Genomic DNA, 12,877 nt, shown 5'->3' on the forward strand with positions numbered 1-12,877 from the left:
GAGTATTTCAAGCTGCCTCCGCTGCGAAAAGCATGGAGGGATGCTGCAGCCCCGAGGCGCGGCTGGAAGGGATGCCAGGCTCTCGGATGCCCTGCTCGCAGGGGGAGTGAGGGCCGTGCCCAGCCTAGGAGCTGGGGACTTGCCGTGTCACTGCTGCTGGCTGCTGCTCAGTGCTGACGAGACTGGGGAGCTGGTGGGGAGCGGCTGGGCTGACCTTCAGGCCCTACCCCATGGGGTGTCTGTGGGGACAGGAAGAGAAAATGAAGGTGAGTAGAAATAGGAGAGACCACCCTGGGTCTGCCTTGCAAAGCAGGCACAGAAGGAGGAAGCCTGAGCAGCAAAGGGTATGAAAGAGCCTAAAGCAGCTGCCGGTGGGTGCCCTGCGTCGGTGGGTCAGTCCCAGCGGGAGGGCGCGGGGCTGACCATGTGAAGGAGGCTGGAGAGGGGCAGGCACAGGCTTCCCACACACCTGGGGAGACCAGTTTTAGAGCAACCCTGAAACCCCTGGAGTTGCTGGCAGAAGCCGAGCTTACAAGACTTGTCTAAGGATGCTGTGGGTAGCGGTATAGAGTGGCTATAAATCCCCTTTTTTCCAGTCTGCTTCCAGAATTGCTTTGTGTCCTCTTCTGAAAGAGTTTCTGGTCTGAGGAGCTGCTATAAAAAAACCCTGCTTCTGAGTTTTCAGTTCTGTTTGATCTTTTCTGGGTCCTTTTGAAGGTAAGGACAGAGGTCCCTCAAAGCCCTGCCCTTCCCAGTGTGTTGCCACGAGGCCAATGCACGTTTTTGGCACAAGTTTCTTGGGATCAAGGGGCATCCAGACGGAAAGTGCAAAGGTATCGGGGAGCTTTAGGCTCAAGAGCTTGAACTGTGGTAGGGTAAGAGGCTTGCTGCCTGACCACAGGGGGAAACACTGTGCACGTGCAACGGGATGGAGAGCATGGAGGGGGTCCCTGGGCATGTCTGGGGTGGTTTTGTTAAGGCTCCTGCTATGTTTTAAGGCTGGGTTTGATGCAAAACTGCTATTCAGGTGTAAGAGCTTGTTTCTGCATGGAGAGAACAGTGCATAGGACTCGTGGAACATGGGGAAGCCGGCTGGAGTTGGGGAAGGACGATGTGCATGGCAGAGGGACGGGCCAGTCCTCCTGGGAGGATTTCCTTGGTGAATGTCCTTGCGCTGGGGTTGCCCTCTTGTTTCCTTCCCAGAGCTGCGGGGGCAGTGAGCGTGGCGCAGGGGCTTCTGCAAAGGCAGGAGACCACAGGAGGAGGGGGCTTGTGCAGGGGTGCAGACCCCGTCCAGCCCTAGCACGGCAGCTGCCTCGCTGGGGGCAAGGAGCGGAGCCCCAGGGAAAGCCTTTCCTGGGGAAAAGCCTCCCTGGCTTTTCTGTCTCCTGCTGGGAGAGCAAAAGTCTGTCTCCAGCCTGCCTGAGCAAGGACCTAAGCATGCTCGTTCCACCAAGGGGAGCGTGCAGAGGATGGGGACTTGCTGCCGGGAAATGCTTTCCTCTTGCGGTGCCCTGCCGCGAGGGGCCAAGCAGGCCGGGAAGAAGGCGGGCAGGCTTTTATGGAAAGGGTGAAAGTCTCAAGTGCAGACGGGAACTCTTTATGGAGCAAATAAAGGGACCAGACTTGCTCTTCGTGGTGTGCATAAATATTGTCAAGGCTTAGCGTTAAAAGCTGTGCTTGGCTGAGTGCAGCTTAAACGGCTCGAACGAGCCGTGGCGTCTCTACGGTCTCGGGGAGTCAGTCTGCAGGCGGGGACGGGGCAGCTGTGATGCTCTTATGCCGTGTCCCGACATAAGGTTGCGCCGTCGGAGCCCCTTCAGGGGGTGCTGGTCTGTCCCGCCTTCTTAAATAACCCCACTTTGCAGCCTCCCTCCGCGGCGCGTGGTTTGGGCTGCAGCCCTGGGCTGGCAGCAGGAGCGTGCGCGGAGGGGAAGAGGCGGGTGTCAACAATGCTTACAAATCGGATAATATTTGGGAAAAGGCAAGGCGGTTAAAGAGATTTTTTTTCCCCCCCTCAAGCAGTAAAAATTACATGGTAACAAAAAAAAAAAAAAAAAAGAGAAGAAAGAAAGGAAGAAATGAAAGGAGAAAAGGTGGTGGGAGGAAAATGGATCTGGAAATCAGGTATCTCAGTGTCAGGGGGAAATCATTTTCAGAGAGAAAATTATTACAACATACTGTGTGAATAGGATTTTACCCTGTCAGACAGAAAATAAAGCTAAGGGAAAGACTAGACTGGTTGCAATGGTAATTGATTTTGACTGCAATTTCGTAAGGGCAGGAACTGTTGGAGCAGGGCCTAGCAAACGCTGAGTTCTCGTGCTGGTAAGAAGAGCTGGGTGGCATGCTGCTGGAAAACGACTCGCTCCTTGGAAAATGGAGCTTGAGTAAAGTTATTCAAATACCCAAACTAAATTGAAAAGTGTAACTGTTTAGGGGAAAGCTGAAGTGTTTGATTTTGAGATTTTTGAAGAAAATAATCCCATTTTTCTTTCCAATTTAGTGTTATGAAATGCGGCGTGTGGGTTTTTTCCAGACTAAAATGAAACAAGACCCCTCCAAAAGAAATTAAAAAACGTTTTTAGTTCAATAAGAAAATTGTAACATTTTCGCTTTGGAGAAATCCAGAATAGGCTTTATTTATTTTCTTGGTTTAATGCCAGACTGCAAAATAAATACTCGCGATGCTCCGGCGTGCGTGTGCTGTCGGAGCGTGCGGGGGGAGCGGGTGAGTTGGGGCTTACTGCGGAGTACCCGAGGCCTTCTTGTGCTGGAGGGGGGGAAAATGTTGAAGGCAGATGCGTCGAGAAATTTATGAGAGGTGATTTGTCAGTGGCTGTTGTAGGTGCTGGCCGTACTGTCAAGCTTTTTGCTGGAAAATCAATAATAATTGTGTCCCCTACACATTAGCTGCAGCCAGTCGGTGTCTTGCAGGCCGGCGGAGATGAGTTGGTCTCCTTAAGTCGTCCTGATTTAAACACTTGGAAGGTTTGGAGAGAAGGGAAAAACTCATTTAAAACCAACACAAACCACTTTAAAACGCGGTTATTTCGGCAAAGCTTTTCCCAGAGAGCTGTGCTGCGCGCGCCGTGCTCGGGCTGGGAGCCTGCTGCGGACGCGTGAGTTTGTTTCTCCGGACCCTCTTTGGCCTGATCAGCCTGTGAAGCGAGGTGTGCCGGGGAGGTCTGTCCGTCTGCCGGCAGCTTGCGCCGACACGGGGTGGACGGAGCGAGCGTCTGTCTGTCCTCGGCCGCGCAGCCGCGTCCTAGAAAGGTCGGGCTCGGCGGGCTCGAAGCTCACGGGGAGGAAGCGGCATCCAGCGACGTGCTCGTGCGACGGAGCCGGTGGGGAGGGCTCCAGCCGTCGAAGCACGTGGGCGGCAGGAAGGCAAAACCTCTGCTGCTTCGCAGAAGGCGTGTGGCAACTCCCTGGGGTAGAAGGGGTTTGCGGGGGCACGGCTCTGGAGTCGGTCCCGCTGATTCGCTTTGCTTTTCGGACCTCTGTTCCTGTTCTTTTTCCATGTTTTGCCTCAAACCTGCGTTGACATCAAAATGAGCAGTACTTCTTGACAGCTACTGACTTTTATTGTTGTTGGCTTTGCTATTGTCTGTATCTGCATGGCAACGGGTACAATTTTCCTTGCATTTAATTTCAAATTATTGTGCGTTTCCACGCTTATCCCTCCTTCTTAAAATAAAATAATAATTAAAAAAATCATACAGATGGTTAGCTGGTCCCCAGGGAGGGCCTTTCTGTTTAATTTTGATCTTTGTGCACCCACTCACAGCTTCACAGATGCCTCAGGCGTGACTTTTAAGCGCTGTTGCCGGTGTGCGGTGAGAGCGAGCCATTCTGTGCAGCAGTGCATTGGTTTTTACGTGCCTACCTGGATGATATCTTTTTTTTTAAAAAAAAAAAAGATTAGCAAAACACGCAGCTTAAATCATGGCAGGGGAGTCGGGGAGCCTGCAAACCTTCACAGAAGATGCCGTATGGCTGGCTGGCTCTCGGTCATTTTTCAATGTATTGGGGTTTGCCTTGACCATGCAATGATGCCTGCAAATGGGTGTCTTGGAGAGGTGATCCTTCCTGAGCCCATCGCCCTCTGCAGACGTCCAGCTTGAGAGCTGGGTAGCAGAACAGACGGATCTGATATTATTTGTCATGATCTGGAGTGTCCCAGCCGGCATCCGCTGCCTTTCCAGGAGCCTTCGGGTCTCCCGTAGAGCCCACGAAACGCATAGGATACCCGAAGACTTCTGCAATGGCACAGACACCTGTATTTTGGTCCCCAGTGGTTTTTTTTGGAAGTAAGATGCCCTCTGGAGACCCACAGGATTTATTTCGGGGTGCCGGTTCATTGAAGACTTGCCGCACAACTTGGTATTGGCGTCAGGCGGACGCGTTTCGAGAGTGGGTCTAACACATGCTGCTGAACGGTATTTTGCAGCCGCTTTGTTTTTTATCCTGGAGGTGACAGACGTGTTCAGGTTCAGCTTAGACATTGCTCTGTGAAGTCAGGTTTAATACCTATAGTTGCTCCTTGCTTTATCAGGGGATGCAGTTCAAGCATGAATATTCTGCCCTGCAGGCTGGTTGTGCTTTCAGGTCAGGTAGCGTCTGCTTCCTTAGTACAGCTTGTCCTGCCAGCCTACAGAGGAATAAGGTCCTGAAATGAGGCAGTGGATTGCCCTGTATGTCCAGGCTCTCGGGCAAGCCACCCAGTACGCACTGGTATAAGTGAGCTGGAGTTGGTCTTTAATGAAAGTCGTTTCTCTTGTTCAGAAGAAAAATAAATGCCATTCACCCCTAAGCTGCTCCTTCTCAGCAAAACCCCCAAGAAATACACAAGGCAAGGGCGAGCGCTGAGCTGTGAGAGACCCGCCTGGGCTCCGGCGCGCTCCTGGACACCGCTGCCGGTGGCACGGGGGCTGCAGAGGACCCGCAGCTCGTGGCGCTGGTGGAGTAGGACGCGCCCAGCCGCTGCTGTGCCCGATCCAAGGGCTCCGAGAGCCTCCTCTGAGCTGAGAACAAATCCTGGTCCCGGATTTGCTCTTTCTCACCCACCCTTCTCAGCACGCGCTCCCTCCCGCGGCTGGAGCCGCTCTGCACGTGCTGCTTTTTCGTTAGCCGAATGCACGCGGACAACGCGCTAACGGGCCACGAACGTGCGAAGCCTTCTGCCTTTGCTACTCAGGCCTGGGGCTTGGGGTTAAATGCCAGCTCCTGGAGCCTGTGTCTCGCGCACGCCCACGTGCGTGCACGGTCACGGCCTGGCACGAGGCCGCTTTTCTGCCGTGCGCTGCGGTCTCCGGAGATCGGCAGTCCCAGCAAGAGACCGTGCCTGTGCCGGGAAGCTCTGATGGAGGCCAGGGGAGAAATCTAAGCAGCAGCAGCAACAAAAAAGAACAGGATATCGCAGGACACGTGCCGCACTCCATGGAGTTAGTCTGACGGCCTGATGACAGGATAAACACCACTTGTGAAACAGGCCATGAGGTTCCTCAGCGATGCTCTCGAGTGTCTTTGAACCCTGATGCCCGCAGGCCCCAGGGACAGAACTCTCTCGGTGCGCAGCACGTGCCCGGTGGGTTCCTTGTGCTGACTTCTGATATTGCCATATAAATGTCAAAGGCAGCAGTATATGCTGTTACCCAGCTGAGCTCAGCCGGTCGCACCATCTGTCCCTTGCCCTGGTAATTTTTTAACCAATGCCAGCTGGGCTCGTCGGATTTCCTGCAGTTTTCTGTGAGTGCTGGGAGCTGAGTAGAAAGTCCACCTGTGCCCAGCTGCAAGGAAGCCCACCCTGCGAGCGAGGTGTCTGTCCAGTCTGGTGGCCAGTGGGTCAGCACGCGCGAAGGAGAGCAGCTAGACGTGACCAGCTCATGCCAAGCGGCTCCAGTGCGGAGCATCGGCATGTTCCGTATTAATCCTGCGCTGGTAGAGAGTGGCGAGCTAGTGCAGATCAGCGCTTCCAGGTTTAATTTATGGAGGCAAAAGGTAATAAGCTGGGTTGAAAATACTGGACTGAGAGCTCAGGACGTGGCAAAGGTGCCTCAGGACTGTTGCGGTCCCCAGGGAGGCTCTCGGGGGTGAGTTGTGGGGCCGGCGCCGTGTAACGCTGGGTCAGCACTGCAGCGCTCTTGCTGCAGCCACGTGCTCTGCCTTGGGGATGGACCGTGCAGACGCGGTCCCGACCTCCTCCTGCTGCCCTCTGTAGCAGGGTCACCGCGCGGGAGGGGAGAGGCTTTGGAGAAGACACTTGACTGTCTCCTACTGTACTTGGACACTTTGAAATTCCGCATATTTGAGGGCGAAGCGTCACGATTCTCACAAACTCTTTGCATAAAATATTTTGACTTCCAGCCCTTGCCACGTTCCCCCCGCCCCGAGGCTGTTGCAGGGCACTGTTCCTCTTTCTCACTGGTTTAGGTGTCACGTCTGAGTTTGCAGGTGAGAGGATGATTCGTGTAGCTGCTGCTACAGGACCTTTTTCCGGGGACCTGGGAAAAGCCCCAGGCTCTCCTCTGGCTCTGTATTCAGAGACTTGTGCGAGTTTGGCTGTGTGTGCATGTCTAGTTGGGGAAAGCGATGAGGTTGGGCTGGTGCCTTTGCCAGAGGCCTTTAATCTCTATGTGGTTTATCCAATTCCAGCGGGAGCTGGAGGCTTTACACCCTGAGCTGGACCTACAGTCCTGTCGAAGGCACAGAGGTCGGAAAATGCTCCGTTCCCTGCCTTACGGGGGGGCATCTATAGGGCTGGCTGTGATTTAAAAAAAAGGCGTGGCCTCACTCGGTGAGGATACGTGTCTGGTTGCGCAGCCTCCATCCTTTAGGGGACGGTGCGAGCCCTGGCTTTTCACTGCTGGTGGTTACACACCGGAGAAATAAACATCTAAACTTTTCAATAATGGGCAGTAACAGACAGACAAATTTCCCAGGGCTGGTTTGGCTCTGAGTGGCTTCGCTGGATCTGAGCTTGCTGCTGGGAACGAGGCCATTTCTGCAGCAAAGTGTTACACAATGCAGGTATTTTTAGCATTTCTAATTCTGCGCGTCACCACTGGCTGCGAAGGATGTAGCAGAAGAGAATCAACTATGCCAAGTGACCAGTAATTCCTGGATCTCACTGGAGGGGGGATGGAGGACCAGGAGGGGCAAGAGCAGCACTGCATTCTCCAGTATTGGAGTTCCCCAGTGCTGCTGAGCCGCAGAGGGAGCGTGCTGGGCACTGGCCGGCACCGTCTCTTAGATTTCCTATGCAGTGTTTCTACTTGGCAACCCCAACGCAAGCGCTGGCTTAACAATGTCATTTTCATGTCTTGCCCTATTAGTCCATCCATCATGGCATAATCTGCTAAACATGTTATTCTGGGTGACTTTATAAGGTGCTGCCTTGCTACATATTATGGATGTGCAGTGTCATCGGTCGCAGTGTAATTCCTCAAGATCTGATGGTTTGAAAAAGATATTGCATTTATGCTAGAAAATGTGTGATAAGACATTGCTATTGACCTAGAAGATGATGGTAATGCTTTACCTGCTGGCAAATGCAGCACACGGCACGCTCGGAGACCTAAGGCGCTGCTGCGCTGGTGAGGGATGGCTATGTGCTCACAGAAAGACTTCATAGATTTCACCAACGCGATGATCCTTTCTGCACACCATAAAGAACACGCGTCGTTGCGAGGGCACGGGTATGGCCCCGTCTGAATCGTACAACTAAGCTGGCGTGTCGCAAAGAGTAACAGCAGCAACAACAACATAAAAATTAAGGTTGCAGTAACTCTGGCCTGCGGAAGGGCATTTTCTGTTTGCAGACCTGGAGGCGCCTGCGTGACTGTCATTGACACGTTCCCAGCGACACGGCTGAGATGGAGTTATCAGGGAACCGAAGCTTTCCCAGTTGGAAGCCGCTGTGTTGTTTGTGCCTGACAAACTGGCAACGTGTAAGTAATTATCTAATTAACCTCAACCCGGCAGAGGCGACGCAGGGGAAGTGACACGTCCCTCCCGCTTTATTAAGATTCGCTCTGTTTCCCGGTGGATTTTGGCAAATGAGAAGAGGAGAAACACCCTCCCACTAAATGTGGTGGTGACAGCTGGTGCTGCCTGATGCTGGATGCTCGCCGACACGCTCCCAGCCCTCTTCCAGGACCAAGCCAGAATCCACGCTGAGAGCCAGGCATTTTGATTGCGATACCCTACCCATCCTGTGGAAAGTGGCTGGTGCAAGGGCTCAAGAGACTTTGCAACCTGAGGGGATAATAACGGCACCGTACGGAGGGTGTGAATGGCGCTGCAGCCAGAGCGCTGCCTGGCTGGGCACCGACAGCTCTTACCAGGGACGGCACAGAAAAAGAGCCCCTGAAGCAGTGCTGTGGTCCAGATTTGCACGTCTTGGCAGGGGCTGCCTCCCCTCGCAAGCAGGAGCCGCCCGGGGGCTTCTCTGAAGACTTCCCAGCCAGGCAACGCAGGCGGTAGCGGGGTGTCCCTGGAAGGTAAGGGAGCGCCAGCCCCTGGACGTGAAAACGGCTCTGACGGGGCAGGTGCTAATGGTGACCTGAGGGCGATGGTTAGGAGAACGATCTGGCGTGGCTGGTAGCAGCCAACCTTGGGCTCGCCAAAGCCAGGGCACTGTGAGGAGGTGAGTCCCGGGCACGTGGAAGAATAGGACAAGCTCTATCTCAGGCACACGAGGCAAAGAGAATCCGCCAGATTCAGAGGGGTGCTGGGTGTGGGGACTACAGGGTAGGTGACGCTGATGTGAGAGGGGTGACTGGGAGGACACGAGGGCTCACGGAGGCTGAGCGGGTTCTGGATGGTGTAGGGTCAGGGGAGACTGAGACTGCTGCTGCAGTGAAGCGTCACTGGAGGAGAGAGATGGGGAGACATCGGAGAAAAGGCCAAGGCTTCAGCTGAGACGAGGAGACAACAGTCGGGACCTGGGGGAGGCTGCAGAGCCATCAGCAGAGATGTGTGTTCTGCTGGGGCTGCCAGGCACAGGCAGAGGCGAGAACGCGAAGCTGTGGGACCTGCTGCAAAGCTGGTGGCTGGACAGGGACACACTGGGGAGAGGACAGAGGTCAGTGGGGACACCCGGCGGGGCAGCGACAGCAGCCAGAAGAGGACGAGATGAAAGAAGGGCGGCATGGGTGAGGGTTTCAGTGGAGCCAAAGGCAGGAGAGGGGCTGGAAGAGGGGACTGCGGGCAGCGAGGTGGATGTGTGCTCAGGAGGCTCAGCGAAACGAAGGCAGCTGGGCTCGTGGGGGCTTTGAAGGCTGGTGAAGCTAAAGGTGATCCTGGCACGAGTGGGGAGAAGCAAAGGCGGCAACAAGCAGGGAAGGAGCTGGGAGCTGGGGTCTGGGAGGCCAAGGATGAGCCATGGTGTAGGAGGTGGCCCTGCTTCGCATTCAGGTCAGGGTGAGAGAACTAAGAGCTGGTTTAGGAACAATATACTGAATGAAATTTTTCATTTTGATGTCTTAAGAAGTCTTTAGTTTACACATGCACAGGCAAACTTAAAAGTGCTTATATAGAAGGCTTTGGGAGTTTCCTTTGCCTTTGTTTTCTCTCTGAAGCGAAAAAGGTTTTTTTTTTTCCCTTCCATTTTTTACCCCTGGAGAGAAATGTTAGACATGGAAAGCAGAAGGAAAAAGGATACCCAGGAGATTTTTAGGCATGAAGATGAAACCAGACAGTGTCATTTTAATGGAATCATGGAAAAAATGAGGTTGAAGCAGACCATGTTTGTAGAAGCATAGGAAGCTCTGGGTGGAAGAGGTCTCTGGGGGTTCGAAGTCCAACCCCTTGTTCAAAGCAAGGCAAATCTTGGAGCCAAGGCGGATTGTTCAGGGATTTGTCCAGATAAGCTTTGAAAATATATTTGTAGATGAATGTGGTGTTGGACATTGCACAGTGATGACTTAATAACCTTGTGTTTTGCCTGTGCACCAAGTTTTCTGGCTAGTGGCTGCAGTTAACCCCCTTCTCCCCTAGACTTGGGGTTCTCCATTGCTTTTCAGTTCCTCTGTGACAAGTTAGGATCTGCTGGGGGTAACGTAAACCTGCAACGTGTGGTAGGAACCTTTTTCACCCCATACCAGGGCGAAGCACTTGATGTGCAGAGCCCAGATTTGTGCTTGAGCAGCCAGTGACATGATGGACCTGAGGACCCCTCTGCCCAGCCCTGCTTCACCATAAAGGCAAGTGATCTGCGACCAGACCTCGCTTTGGTTTGGCCAGTTTGGGAGTATCATCCGCAAAGTTTGTGTTCGTTTTGCACATGTGCAAGTGAGGCGGGGTAGGGGGAAATCGGCTCAGAACCCAGCATTTAGGCCTCCAAAACGTGTGTCTAGAGCCTGAGGTCTCATCTGCTCGTAGTCGTGCAGCAGCGATGCCGATACGCAGCGGTACGCGGCCGCAGGGGCTTTCAGACCCCGCGCGAAGGGGACGCGGCGCATCAGCATAAAGCACCTTCACACCCCTGTAGCAGCAGAAGGGCTCGTATCCGTGCAATACCCAGCGAGGAAGCCCTTTTTGTTGGCCTAGCCTGTCTAAGCACGAAAGACTGTGTGAAAAGCTGTTTCTCAGAAAGTGATATTCCCTGCCAGGAGCAGAGAGATCCCCAGAGCGCCTCTGCGGGTCTGTGTGCATCAAAGCCTCGCTTCCAGAAATGAGGAATTTCCTCCTCCCTGCAGAGCAGTGATTGTTTTAAGCAGACCTATCAGTTGTGCAGGGTAGGCAGGAACGTGCTTGAAGGAGTGCAGTGAGAGACTGGCCTTAATGAGATTGCAAACACCAGCCAGTGCTTACCAGTGCCGGTGATGCTCATTACCGCACAGTGCAGCGTCTTGCGATAATTAAAGCATGCCTTCCATGTTGTGATTAATTTATTTTCTAATTAAGCGAGTTACGTGGTTATAGCTTGTTATTTGTGGGTAATTAGCAACTTTTCCTTCCTTTGTGTTTTTAATATGTCTTATTTATATTTGTGCTATATTTCAACGGCACCATGGCCTCACAAGTGCTCCTCTCCCCAGCAGCTACATGAAGGATCTTGGGGGGCCATGGGCCCCCATCCTGCTGCTTAGCTCTGGAGGGCTGGCAGGTTCACAGGGTGCTTCACCGGGCAGATAGACCATGGCAGGACTTTCCCCCAGCGCTCATCTCCTCGGATTTGAGGTCTGCTGTGACTGTGCGAGAGCTGCCTCCTTCTCTCACGCTGCCTGTGCTCCCCAGACACCCCAACACCTCTCTGGCTCCCTCCCACCTCCCCCGCGATGCGCGCCGCTGTTCCAGCGATACAGACCTGGGCTGCACCGCTGCGTCCCGAAGCACTGTTGGCAAGGCAGGGCCCTGCTCTCAACAAATGTGGGCTCTGTTCGCTTTCCTCAAGCCCGTCTGCGTCCAGCGAGTGGCCCAAAAGAGAAGTTGGGCGGTGATTCGTGGAGGCGAGGGGACTCTGCTGCTGGGTTCCTCCTGAGCTGCCACTGCGCTGTGCTTAGCAGCCCGTGAGGCCATGCCACGGGCGCCTCGAACACAACGGCAGCATCGACAGCTGCGACGTGTTCCTGCTAAACGACAGTGTTTGTGTTCTTGCACGTGAAACCCGGGCTCTCCCCTTGCTGTGGGCCCCTGGGACCGCGTGCAGGTGAGCGCAGCCAGGCTACCCCCGAGAGCTACTGCACTGCCCAGCCCTGCTGCTGGCTCCCGGCTCCCTTGCTGGTGGCAGCTGCTTCTCTTCGGAAAACGTCCTTGGAATATATTTGTCTAAGCTGAGCGTACACAGGCCAAAGAGATGTTTGTGCCTAATGAACAACTGGTCATGATCCGGGCAGATCGGAACAGCCCAGCGCTCAGCTGTGAACCCCCTCTTGGGTCTAGTCTTGGTGGTGGTCTCTGTCCCCCCACGTCGGTGGGGCTCGGGCACGAGCCGTCCGGGGAGATGTGCGTACGGACCTGGGCTGGCTCCCGCGCCAGCTCCGGGCCCGGGGGCGGGGGGATGCTCTACCAGCCGGCAACTGAGACTTACTGCGGTCCCGCCAGTGCAAGGCCCTTCGCCAGGCTGTCCGAAATATAGTGCCCTAAATACAGAGGCAGTGCTGGTACCAGCTCTCCCTTTTTGCAGTTATGTGCATTTTCTCTGTTTTCTTTCCTGGATACAGCTCAGATGGGATAATGCAGCCTTTTTTTTTTTCTTTTTTTTTTTTTTTTTTCAATAGCCAGCTCCACATCAGTTATCTGTCAGAGTTTCCAGTGGTCTCTTGCCTGTTTATCTCTGAATGAACACGAGCACGTCTCTAGGGAGAGCGGCGATGGGCAGACCTTTTTCTGCAGGGTGGCTCCTGACTTGCTCTCACCCAGCCCGTCTCTGCGCAGCCAGGTTTTCCCTTCGCACTTGTAGAACTTTGCCTCCTTCCCCGTGTAGTCACACCCTGCTCGTCTCTAAGCTTTCCTGTGTGCTGGTGGTAGTTTTCTTCCTGCCCTCCAGTGAGCGTGTCCCAGCGGGCAGCCCGTGCCCTCTGCCGCGTTCATACGCGCGCCCCGGGACGGGGGGAGGGGGGAAGAAAAGAATAAAAAGAATAAATACTAAATAAGGGCAAACGCAGCTCACTTGGCCTGAGGGGCTGAAGGCAAACTATGTGTTTCATTAAAGAATACTGCTGCTGTGCTGCTGATAAACAAACAAGCCAAGCCACTTTGAAGACATGCCCTTTTGGATGCATAAACGCTACGGCCAAGTGACCTGTGCCAAGAGCAGGACATGCTCCGTGGATGAGTCCTCAGGCTTGATCCCTCTCCCCTGGGCGCACAATAGTCACGGAGGGAAGGGATGTGGGGAAGTCTCTGATCCATCCCCGTGCTCAGAGCA

The sequence above is a fragment of the Phalacrocorax carbo genome, chromosome 11 (genome assembly GCF_963921805.1).
Source record: "Phalacrocorax carbo chromosome 11, bPhaCar2.1, whole genome shotgun sequence".
Taxonomy (NCBI): domain Eukaryota; kingdom Metazoa; phylum Chordata; class Aves; order Suliformes; family Phalacrocoracidae; genus Phalacrocorax; species Phalacrocorax carbo.